Genomic DNA, 12163 nt, shown 5'->3' with positions numbered 1-12163 from the left:
CTTAAGCTCTGTCATATTCATTCCTTGAAACCTCATTTTGATAGATCATCACAACCCACACTGGTTCATGTTCTAGTGTTATCTAGAATAGATTTTTGCACACTGTTTGCTGAGAAATTAGAGTTTGCATCATTTACAACCTGTACAAAATACAGCTGTGTGAATTCTGTGTAATACTTCTAAGTTCAATCGTGTGTGGCCCCTTTTATTCCAGCATCATTGGTTACATATAGCATTCAGAGCCCACTATACCATAAGCCATTATTAAGAGGAACTTAGGAAAATCCAGTGCTTGTTTCTAGGATAAGCATCATAAAATTCGTTTTACTGTTTGGTTTCTTGCCAATTACTTGGACTTGGATTGGCCACTGTTGGAAGCAGGATACCGGGCTTGATAGAACTTCAGTCTGTCCTTATGTTAGAATTTTACTATAGGGGAGCAGATTATTATTTTTACTTCTAGATCAATTCTGGGGAACTGTATTAAGGGAAAGAGACTTATGGAAAGTAACCACATAGGGTGCCCCATCCTGGAAAAATGAAGAACAAAAGGTAGATGGATTGCTAGTATTGGTGACTTACAGCAGGGAGTGTAAATAGAAAGTAAATTGGTTTCTATCTCATTTCTCATAGGTGTTCAACTTTAAAGCATTAAACAAGGGTTTCCAATCCAGTCCTCGGGGCACACCCAGCCAGTTGGGGTTTTCAGGATATCCCCATTAAATTTAATGGGGATAATTTCCTTGTGTGTGTGTGTGAGATAGTTAAAGACAGTGTAACATATAATTTATTTGACCCTAAACAGCTTTTGGAAATTATAATGGCAAAGGAGGAGAGTACGGTATAGTTTCTAACAATAATGAACACTAGATGCAATCAAGCTTGAATCAAGCTGTAATTTATTTCAAGGAGAAAGAGACCTCAGAAACCAATCAGATACCAATCCTTGATTCAGTGTCATTCCTAGGGTGGCTGACACCCGGGGCGGATCGCTGATGCGCCCCCCCTGGGTGCAGCGCGACCCCCCACCCCACCCCCCCCGGCGAAAGGACACCCCCCCTGGTGCCTTTTTACCTGCTGGGGGGGTGCCACGCGCCTGTCGGCTTCACTCGTTCAATGCTTCCTCTGCCCCGGAACAGGAAGTAACCTGTTCCGGGGCAGAGGGAGCATGGAACGAGCGGAGCCGACAGGCAAGCGGCACCTCCCCAGCGGCGTGCACCCGGGGCGGACCTCCCCCACCGCCCCCCCTTGGTACGCCACTGCCTTGATTACAGATGGCTAAAATATCAGCCGATGTTACGTTTCTATCATCGGGCTCAAAAACTCCTTTTTTTCTGTGCAATCATTTATTGCGCATCAACCTGAAAAGATTTTTTAATGTCATTTTTAAAATATTTTAATGATGATTCAAAATTTAACGGTGATTCAAAAAAATCAAAGTTGTATAGTTCATTGATGTAACAGCACTTATCTTAAAGTTCAACAGGGCCACCGTTTCACCCATCTTGTGGCTTCTTAGGAACTCGTGCTGTTTAATTTCACCGTAATATATTTGCAGTGACAAAATTTCTCTTCAAAATGGCGCTGTGGACTGTTATTTTTTTTCTTTTTCTTATCATGGCCATTTTTTTTGGGGGGGGGGGAACACTTACCGTCACACATTGAGGTGGTGATAAGGGCTCCTGTGCTAACCCGTGATAATTGGGCAGCTCACAGTGCTGCCCTACTACTGCGGGGTGACCCCCTGTGGAAATATTTTTCAAATATTTCTGCTAGCGCTGGAAATGCCACGCACTGGGGGAGTAACTATCGCTGGTACCCGCGTTGGGCCAGCTGTAGTTCCAGATTGCCACATGGCAAGCCTGTGGTGGGCATACCACTGCTTAGTAAAAGGGCCCCTTAGAGCTGGAGCAGTGTGGGAGTGGAGTCAGGGCTGAACTGGGAATTATGTGGGCACTGGCAATATTCAGTGCCATCACCTGCATACCTAAGCCAGGCAAGTTGGACGGCAGAAAAGACAGTGCTAACTTTGCCCGGTTAAGAATATGGGTATGACACTGACTATCAGTTGTATGTGCATGACTTCCAGGTACCAACGCAGACCCTTATATTCGATGCCAGTGTCAGGACATGGTCCAGCACTGAATATCTGGATCTATTTTAGCTGGTGGAAGTCAGAAAAATACTCACTGCCATTTTACAGTTCCTAAAAAGTAATTGTAAATAAGTAATATTGATAGGGATGTATATAAGAGCATAAGCATTGCCATACTGGGACAGACTGAAAGTCCATCAACCCAGTATCCAATTTTCAACAGAGGCCAATCCAGGTCACAAGTACCTGACAATATACCAAAAGAGTAAAACAGATTTTATGCTGCTTATCCTAGAAATATGCAGTGGATTTTCCCAAATCATTAATGGCTTATGCACTTTAGGAAGTTATCAAAACTTGCTAAGCTAACAAATTCCAGAGTTTAATTACACATTGAGTGAAGAAATATTTTCTCTGGTTTCTTTTAAATGTATTTATTTTATTTATTTGTGACATTTCTATCCCACATTATCCCAAGGAATCTTGAATTCAATATGGCTTACAGCAAATAATCAATATAGCAGTGGAAAGGAATAGAGAAGAACCAGTGAAATTATAAAATGAAAAATTGGGAGAATTATAACAAGGATGTGGAAGAAAAAGTTGACTACAATGTACTACAAAGAACAATCATTATAACAATGAAAGAGAAGTTAGTAACAACAGTGCGTTAAAAATTATTATTATTATTATTATGCATATATCGAGTATTGTTTCAATCTAAGCAATTTCAATTCTTTGATCCCAAGCAGTTAGAAGAATTCTTATTATCTAAAGAAGAGATAAATGTTATTGTCTAGTAACAGCACACTGTATGATAGGCTGTAGAAGCTAGATGGACAGCAATAACTTGTAGTTTATTTCCTAAACACATTTTTATGATTATTTTCATTTTCTTGGATCTAAATTCCCTAAATTATAATGGACGAAGGTGGTATATTTATTTCTGTTTAATGCCAATATGGATATTTCGTTTATGTTAAGATTTTCCAATTTCTGTATTATCTCTCTTTGAGTTGTATAATATATAATTGAATAAAAATATAAATAAAATGTAAAAAAAAAATATTATTATGAGTACCATAAAATTTAAGTTAGTGCAAGGATTATAATTATAAGTACAATACAATTGAAGTAATCATGAATCAATCAAACTGAATACAGAAGTTACATTATGCATACATGTCATATAACATAGTAAAAATGATGGCAGATAAAGACCTGTACGGTCCATCCAGTCTGCCCAACAAGATAAACTCATTTTGCATGGTATGTGATACTTTATATGTATACCCGAGTTTGATTTGTCCTTGCCTTTCTCAGGGCACAGACCGTAGAAGTCTGTCCAGCACTGTTCTTGTACTATGTTCTGGAGCTAACGTCGAAGCCCCTTAAAATTTACACCACGGATATCCACAGATTTCCATAGGTTTCCCATTGTTACCATTACTGTAGTTGACATTATATAGAAATTGTACAGAAAAGTTAGTTTTCTATTAACAAGAATTTGTTAAAGAGATGCAATTTCAAAGATTTGCGGAAATATAGATAATTATTTTGTTGTTTAACTGACTTTAGTAATGAATACCACCATTTAGTGCCCAGATAAGTAAAGTCCATTGATAGAACAGATTTCTAAACAATCTTTCTGCAACTGGGGAAATGTAATGTAAAATAATCTCTTGCTCCAGAGATTGTGTTACACAGGGGAAGTTCTATGAGTAGCTGCATGTAATTTAGGGTCAATCCATTAATGAATAAAAGCACAGATCTTGAAGTAGACTCTAGCTTTTATAGGTAACCAATGAAGTCTAATTAGTAGAGGGGATGCACTGTTATAGAGTAACATATTTTAAAGTAGGTGAGCTGCTGTGTTTTGAAGTTTTTTAATGAACTGTTCCTTACAACCAGCGTAGATTGTATTGCAGTAATCCAGTTGTGTTAGTACAAGGGATTGCATCAGGAGTCTAAGGGTCAAGGTTAGGAAGAAAGACCTTATATGTTTTAGCTTCCAAGAGTTTTTTGAAAGATTTGGATATAACCAAGGAGACTTGTGGGTCACATGTTAAGTGATGGTGTATGATCACTCCAAGTACTTTTAGTGTATTTTCCATTGGATACGTAGTTTGATCAATTGTAAGCTTGTTGTTTGGGGTATGGTCAAAAGGATTTGTTACTACCAAGAACTTGGTTTTCTCTTGGTTCAGTTTTAGTCTAAAGTCAGATGCCCAAGATTCTATGAGATTAAGGCCTGACTTGATTCTGTTAAGAATTGCATGAATCTCATTATCAAGGTAACATCATCTGCATATATAAAAGTGTGGAATCCTGCTATTTCAGTTTAGAGCCCAGTGGTGCCATCATAACATTAAACAGGATGGGAGACGGTGGAGAGCCCCGTGGATGCCACAATCTGGTGTCCAAGGGGAGGATAGAGAGCCAGACATTAATAAGATCTTGTTTTATGGAATCCTCTGAACCATTGCAGCACTGTGCCTCCTATTCCAAAATAATCCAGTATATTTAGTAAAATGTCATGATCCACCACATCAAAGACACTAGACATATTGAATTGTAAAATTAAAATCATTTTACCCAAACTAATTACCTTATTGAAATTAGATATGAGTGGTAAATATTGTTTCAGTGCTATAGCAAGGTCTGAAATCAGATTGAGAATTATGGAGGAGAGAGAAGGAGGTGAGATAGTTCATGAGTTGGGATGCTACCATGTGTTCCATCAGTTTTGTTAAAAGGGGGATAGAAGCCACTGGTCAATAATTTGTAACATCACTCCTGGAGAGCTAGAGTGCACTTCAATCAAGATCTGTGCTTTTATTCATTTAGGGGTCCTTTTACTAAGCTGCGAGAAAAAGGGCCCTGCAGTAGTGGCAAGGGCCCTTTTTACCGCAGCAGGTAAAAAGCCCCCCAAGAATGGCCCCACGGTAAGGGTACACTTACTGCATGGCCATACAGCAGGGAACACTTAGCACCACCCATTGAGGTGGTGGTAGGGGCTCCCACAGTAACCCAGCAGTAACCAGGTATCATGCGGCAATGCCTGATTGCCTCTGGGTTAGCACGATGCTAGAGAAAAAACAATTCTTGGAGCGCCAGAAATGGCACGCACTCCAGCTATAACTACCATTCGTGGCTGTGTTGGGCCAGCAGTAGTTCCGAATTAGCGAGTGGTAGGCCCGTGTTGGGCTTACCGCTGCTTAGTTAAAGATACCCTTAATAATGTATGGATTAGTCCCAAATTACATTGAGATTTTTGGAATGGGAGTGGAGGAATGGCCTAGTGGTTAGAGTGGTGGACTTTGGTCCTGGGGAACTGGGTTCGATTCCCACTGCAGGCATGGGCAGCTCCTTGTGACTCTGGCCAAATCACTTAACCCTCCATTGCCCCAGGTACAAATAAGTACCTAAGCCACATTGAGCCTGCCATGAGTGGGAAAGCGTGGGGTACAAATAATATATATTATAGAGCTCTTTTCCTCAGGGAAGAAATCATTCAATAACATATAAAATAAATTGGCTTTAAGGAGATCAATAAAAAATTGTGGTGCAGTTTTTAATATATGACTGGGACATGCATTAAGGTACATTGAGAGGTGGAATATTTTGAGAGGAAGAATTTAACTGTTTCAGAGCTAGGTAATTGGAAAAGTGTCCACATTCTGTCCCCTTTGATTCCTCCATTTGGGAATGTTGACTTTCGAAGATGTTCTGTGGGATTGTTATTGTTTGTTAGCACACTGTTCCTGATTTTTAAGATTTTTTGTTCAAAGTAATAGCTAAATCATCTACTAAAGGGATAGTTTCATTTATTAGCAAGATTTTTGTTGGTGTTTAAGAGTTTATTAATTAGATGGTATAATTTTTTGGTATTCAAGGTGGCATCTCCTATATAGTTATTGAAGAACTTGGTTTTACTGTCTCTTCTTTTTATATTTTTAGTAATGTTTTTCCATAACAATTTGTCATCACATGAATTCGTTTTTTGACACTTTCTCTCTAATCTCCTGCATTTTCTTTTCAGAGATACTGCAGTTTCATTAAATTAAGGTGATGATTTTGTTTAGATCTTATTTTTGGGAGGAGCAATTTCATCTAATATGGATTTGCTTAGCTCATCCCATTTTCCCATAAAATTCTTATCTCTTGAAGGGAGGAGACGGTTATTGACTGTTTTTGACCAAAATTCTAAAATGTTGATCGTTCCCCTAGTATTGTAGGAGGAAAGATTATCCTTGATCTTTTTAGCTTTAATGTTAATTTTCTCCTTCCAGTTGACAGTGACTATTACTTTTTGTGGTTAGACCAATGTATAGGAACCCAATCCAGATTATTTATAAAGATATTATCAGGATTTATAAATCTGTAGGCTAGAAGATCTAAGAGGTGACCTGCTTAGTAGCTTCACTGCATTCCCCTTAGTCCTAGTATTTTTGGAAAGAGTAAACAACTGATTCACATCTACACGTTCCACACTACTCATTATTTTATAGACCTCTATCATATCTCCCCTCAGCCATCTCTTCTCCAAGCTGAAGAGCCCTAGCTGCTTTAGCCTTTCCTAATAGGGCAGTCGTCTCATCCCCTTTATCATTTTTGTCGACCTTCTCTGTACTTTTTTTTAAATCCGCTATATCTTTTTTGAGATGCGATGACCAGAATTGCACACAGTATTCAAGGTGCAGTCGTTCCATAGGGCGATACAAAGGCATTATAAGATTTTCATTTTTGTTTTCCATTTCTTTCCTAATAATTCCTAACATTCTATTTGCTTTTTTTAGCTGCAGCTGCACACTGAGCAGAGTGATTCAAAGTATCATCAACAATGACATCTAGATCCTTTTCCTGGGCGGTGACTGCTAATGTAGAATCTTGCATCGCGTAGCTATAGTTTGCGTTCTTCTTTCCCACATGCAGCACTGTGCACTTGCTCACATTAAACATGATCTGCCATTTTGTAAACAGATGATTTCCCATATGTATATAAAATAATTTCTTAATTCTATTCTATCGCAGGGCTGCCGAGGGGGGGGGGGGGGGGGGGGGCAAAATACCCCCAGGCCCGGGCCTCCAAGGTGGGCCTGGTGCCGGGGTCTCTCTCTCCTGTTCCTGACAGGATCCGATTGATTCCATCCTGACAGGAGCAGGAGAGAGATAACTCCAGTGCTGGGCCCCCCTTGGAGGCTGGGGAGGACCTGGAGGAGCAGACACTGCAGGTCTTCCTCCATCGCTGCTCTTCACTCTGCCCATTGCTTGCTAAGCAGCTGCTTTTCCTCTCAGAGGCGCATGCTTGGTTTTGAAACCGAGCATGCCCTGAGAGAAAAAGCAGCCGCAGGGGCAGGCAAATGACAGAGTGAAGAATCAGCACTGGAGGAAGACCTCTTCTGCTGGCGAGGCCTCAGGATCCCCGCCAGCCAAGGTATTTGAATTGCAGTAGCAGCGATCCAGGGGGGGGGGAGGGGCAGCAGTGGTGAGGGTGGCGGTGTAGACGACGGTTGTGGGGGGGGGCGGCAGAGGTGACAATCGTGGGGGGGGGGGGGGGGGTGGCGGTGGCCCCACCCCGGTTCAGTCTCTCAGTGGCCCTGTTCTATCGGAGTTTTCTATACACCACCAGTTTTCCAAAGGATTCACAATGTTTTACAAATCAAGAGAACTAGGGCTGCCTAGAGACACAGCTAGGCCTGGAGCAGGACTGGAACGCCGTGCTCATGTACATACGTGCATCCCTGCACCCCTCCCATCTGGGCCACTGCCACGCCATACCCCCATTCCCCCACACACGGGCCTCCATCCCAGCACCTTTCTGTCTGCTCCCTGACTCTGTCCTCTCCTGCGCTGCTTCTGTCCATGCCGGCAGTCGGGACCCGGCTGATTGCATTAACACATGCAGACCCAGAAGCAGGCAGAAAGAAGCTTGCCGGTACCAGACCCGAGCCCGGGCCCCCCCTTGGAGGCCGGGCCCGGGAAAATTTGCCCCCCCCTTCAGCAGCTCTGAAGAGAACTCTACAATAGAGAGAAATAGCAAACTGAAATATATACAGCAGAAAACATGGTACCATCAAATCAAGGAAATCCAAATTATTGATCAAATAGAAAAGTTTTCAAGATTTTCCTGAGAGAGATAAGAAAGCATATATTTCAAGTCCAATGGCAGCATATTCCACAGTCTGGCCCCCCAAAATGGGAAAGAACCCTAAAAAATAGACTTAAAATAGACATTTTTCAGAAAAGAAAAGCCTAATTTCAAAGGTCGCAGAAAACTCAAACTTCTGTCAGTAGACGGAAAGACAAGTAGCTCTCCTAACCCTTCTGAATGTAAAACAAAATTGATTAAAAAATTAAACAAATTATCTTAGAACATAACATAAAAACATATAGTTATTAATCTTACAATTAATATATTGATGTACCAGCAGCCAATTAAAATTATGCAAAGTAGATGACACACTATCAAAACGACCAAGTCCACAAATCAATCTGACAGCAGTATTCTGCAGCAACTGTACATGATTTTCCAATTTACTTGTAACTTGAGAATACAACGAGTTGCAATAATCCTATCAAGGCAGCAGAACCGCCTGAACTAAGGTCCTGAAATCTCCATACTGTAAAAATGATCTTATTGCCCGTAATTGCCTAAGTTTAAAAAAGAATCTTTGGCTAAGAGCATTTATTTGCTTATCAAATAACAGGTTTGAGTCTAAAATTATACCTAATACTCTGGAATGATCTTCTATTTTAAGGCCCTCTCCTGAATCCAATGCTGTTATGTATATATAATATGAGTATTATTTGTATTCAATTGCATTATCTGTGTAATAGATAGCACTATGTATTAGGACTGCTTTTCCTTTAGTTTGCCGTATCCTATGATTGACTCCTTGTGAGCTTTCTCTATTGGCTATTAGCTCTGAGCTAGGCCTAGCTTTCCCTCTCTGTCCCTAGGGCTGATCTCTCCTTAATCTACTGTAATTCTATCAATATTTCTCACCATCTCCCCAAGTCATTCCCCTTTTATTTACCTTGAGTTTCTCACCCATATTTCCTTTGAGTTACAGCTTTTTCTCTCAGCTGGGCTGAGGTTCTGGCCAACTCGAAGGCAACAATTCTGTCTAAGCCACTGAATTGTAAGTTGGATTTTCGTTGTTTATTCTAAGTACTACAATAATGCTTAAGAATTGAGAGTCTACTGGCAAAGCTTCTACTTGGGGATGGTTTAAGATGGCTATTGAAGCTACTCTACACTTTGCCTAGTAATGTTCTGTAGTCTATTTAACTATAAAGGAAATTTAAAATATGATGGAACTTAAAAATTAATACTTTAAGTTCCATCATATTTACATTTCCTTCAAGACTCTCCAAAACTAAAAATCGGTTGGTGCTACACACTGAGACACCCATGTGCATCTCAGTGTTTAGCACCAGCTGATTTTTAGCACGAGTTTAAAACATTAGTGCACTTTAGTAAAAGACCCCTTTAGTGATTTTCCCAACTGATTTTGAAATCTTATTATTATATGGTTCGGGGGACAATGCAAAATAGTTCCCCAAATGCAGGGCTTCCCAAACTGTGGATCATGACCCCAAATAGGACTGCACACACTGCATTTGGATTTGTGAACCTAGCAGGAAGACTGCCCCAATTTGACTGTTCCAGTCTGCAGTCCCAACTATCAGACTGACTGTTCATGTGTCCTTTAGATTGTAAACTCTTTGAGCAGGGACTGTCCTTCTATGTTAAATTGTACAGCGCTGCGTAACCCTAGTAGCGCTTTAGAAATGTTAAGTAGTAGTAGTAGGTGTGTCACTTGGTAGGGTTGCCAGGAATGCTGTGGCTGCAACAACGGAGTTGAGGCCAATAAAAGACTGGTAAGCTCTACCCTAATGGTTCACCATATTTCCTGTGGGAAGAGGGGAAAGGGAAATGGGACTTGATATACTGCCTTTCTGTGGTTTTTGCAACTACATTCAAAGTGGTTTACATAGTATATACAGGTACTTATTTGTACCTGGGGCAATGGAGGGTTAAGTGACTTGCCCAGAGTCACAAGGAGCTGCAGTGGGAATCAAACCCAGTTCCCCAGGATCAAATTCTGCTGTACTAACCACTAGGCTACTCTTAGAGAGCCTAGGCTCCTGCTATAGGGTGCTAGCAGTGACATCTAGCCTCTACTAAAATAATCTTTTATTTAGCCATGACATCACTAGTTGCCAGAGAAAGGTATCTTTCATGGTGACCACTATTATAATGAAGAGAGACTTGTTTTGGAATGAACTTCCCTGGGGTATAAATCTCTGTGCCCAATTCAAGTGTCCTTTTACAAAGGCACGTGAAGGCCTACTCGTATGCAGCATGAATCAAATCGGCATTACAGCCCTGCTAGTGTGTGCTCCTGATAGTAATTCTGAGTTTGGTGCACACCGAAAATATGTGGTAGAAAATAAATTTCTATTCTCCACTGCAGGGGCGTTCCTGGCGGTAAATGACAGTTGTCGAACACTGGACAGTTACCGCACGGGTAATGCGTGAGCCCTTACCGCTAAGTCAATGGGTGGCAGTAAGAGTTCAGGCCATAAATAGATGCGCACTGGACTTAATTTTGCCGTATGTCCATTTCCAGGCACCCCAAAAAAAACCTTTTCCCAGCACGTGTCCAATACTCGCGACCATACTACCACAGGCCACTTTTGGCGTGCCTTTGTAAATGGGTCCCTCTTTGGCTCCTTGCCTCACCAGACTGAATGATCTGCGTATGAGGGGAGAGCCATCCAGCCCAAAGGCTCTAGCCATCTAAGCCCAAGCAAGTATTTGAGATAGACATATGACTACCCTAGTCAGGACAATCTATGAGAAGAAGTCTAGGAGCATCTACAAAGACAGTAAGGAGACATTGAAAATATTATTTGTTACTGCTTCTGCCAACATGACTACCTTTGCTATTATTATTGTTCCACTTATTTGCCAGATAAGACATTTAAGTAAACAAGCTGGGTTGAGTGGTCTAGTTGTTGACTGGGTGAAGAGTGTAGCATATGTGTAATAGCCTATGGCCTCTCGGTCTTTACAGATTCCGGCCCTGGTCCCAAATCTAGAAATTAGTTATGTGAGTATTCCCTGCATACAGTCTCTGGATATAAGCAAGGGACCAGTGTTACACATTTAAAAATCAAAGAAAACAAACAAATTAATAAATCTTCTTGTGTCCTCCAAGCTTCCTGAAGTCCTGGGGGCCTGACTTCCTTTACAGCAATGGCAGTCAGATTTCTCTAAAACTAGGTTAATAAACAACTCACACTGAACAGAACTGGCCTTGTATTCTTACACAATGATATTTTGTCAACTGGATTTGATTAAAATACATTTAAGAACAAATATGGTTTCTGCCCTAGGAACTGGGCCAGGGTACATTTTTTCCATTGCAAACACTGGCTGCAGGCCCAGATGTGGCTATCATCCTCCCTCCAGAGTTATCCTATCTCTTCTTTGGTTTTTAAGCAAATCCAGCATGGATCCATTCTTTAGTCTCACATTGTGTTGACCTGATTTCACATCTCCAAGTCCTCACAAGATCATGAATGAGACTTGGTGTTTGTGAGATTTCAATGTGGCATATTTACAGGGACTACAGAGTCATATAAGGCTGCTTAATCCTAGGAGTCGGTAGCATGGAATCCTGATAATTTTTGGCATGGGAGCCAACTTTTCAAAATTATTGGGGGTGTTAAGCCCAGTGGAAATAACCCCTCCCTGGACATATATAAGGACTTTTCTCAATATTGGGGGTGCTCAAGCACCCACAGCACCTACAGAGCCGGCTCCAATGATTCTTGGGATCCTGCCAAGACCTGTGACCTGGTAACTGTTGGAAGCAGGATACTGGGCTAGTTGGACCTTTATTCTAACCCAGTATGACAATTATAAGTACATAAGTACATAAGTAGTGCCATACTGGGAAAGACCAAAGGTCCATCTAGCCCAGCATCCTGTCACCGACAGTGGCCAATCCAGGTCAAGGGCACCTGGCACGCTCCCCAAACGTAAAAACATTC

This window comes from Microcaecilia unicolor, chromosome 12, assembly GCF_901765095.1.
Source record: "Microcaecilia unicolor chromosome 12, aMicUni1.1, whole genome shotgun sequence".
Classification (NCBI taxonomy): domain Eukaryota; kingdom Metazoa; phylum Chordata; class Amphibia; order Gymnophiona; family Siphonopidae; genus Microcaecilia; species Microcaecilia unicolor.
This window is presented reverse-complemented; position numbering follows the sequence as displayed.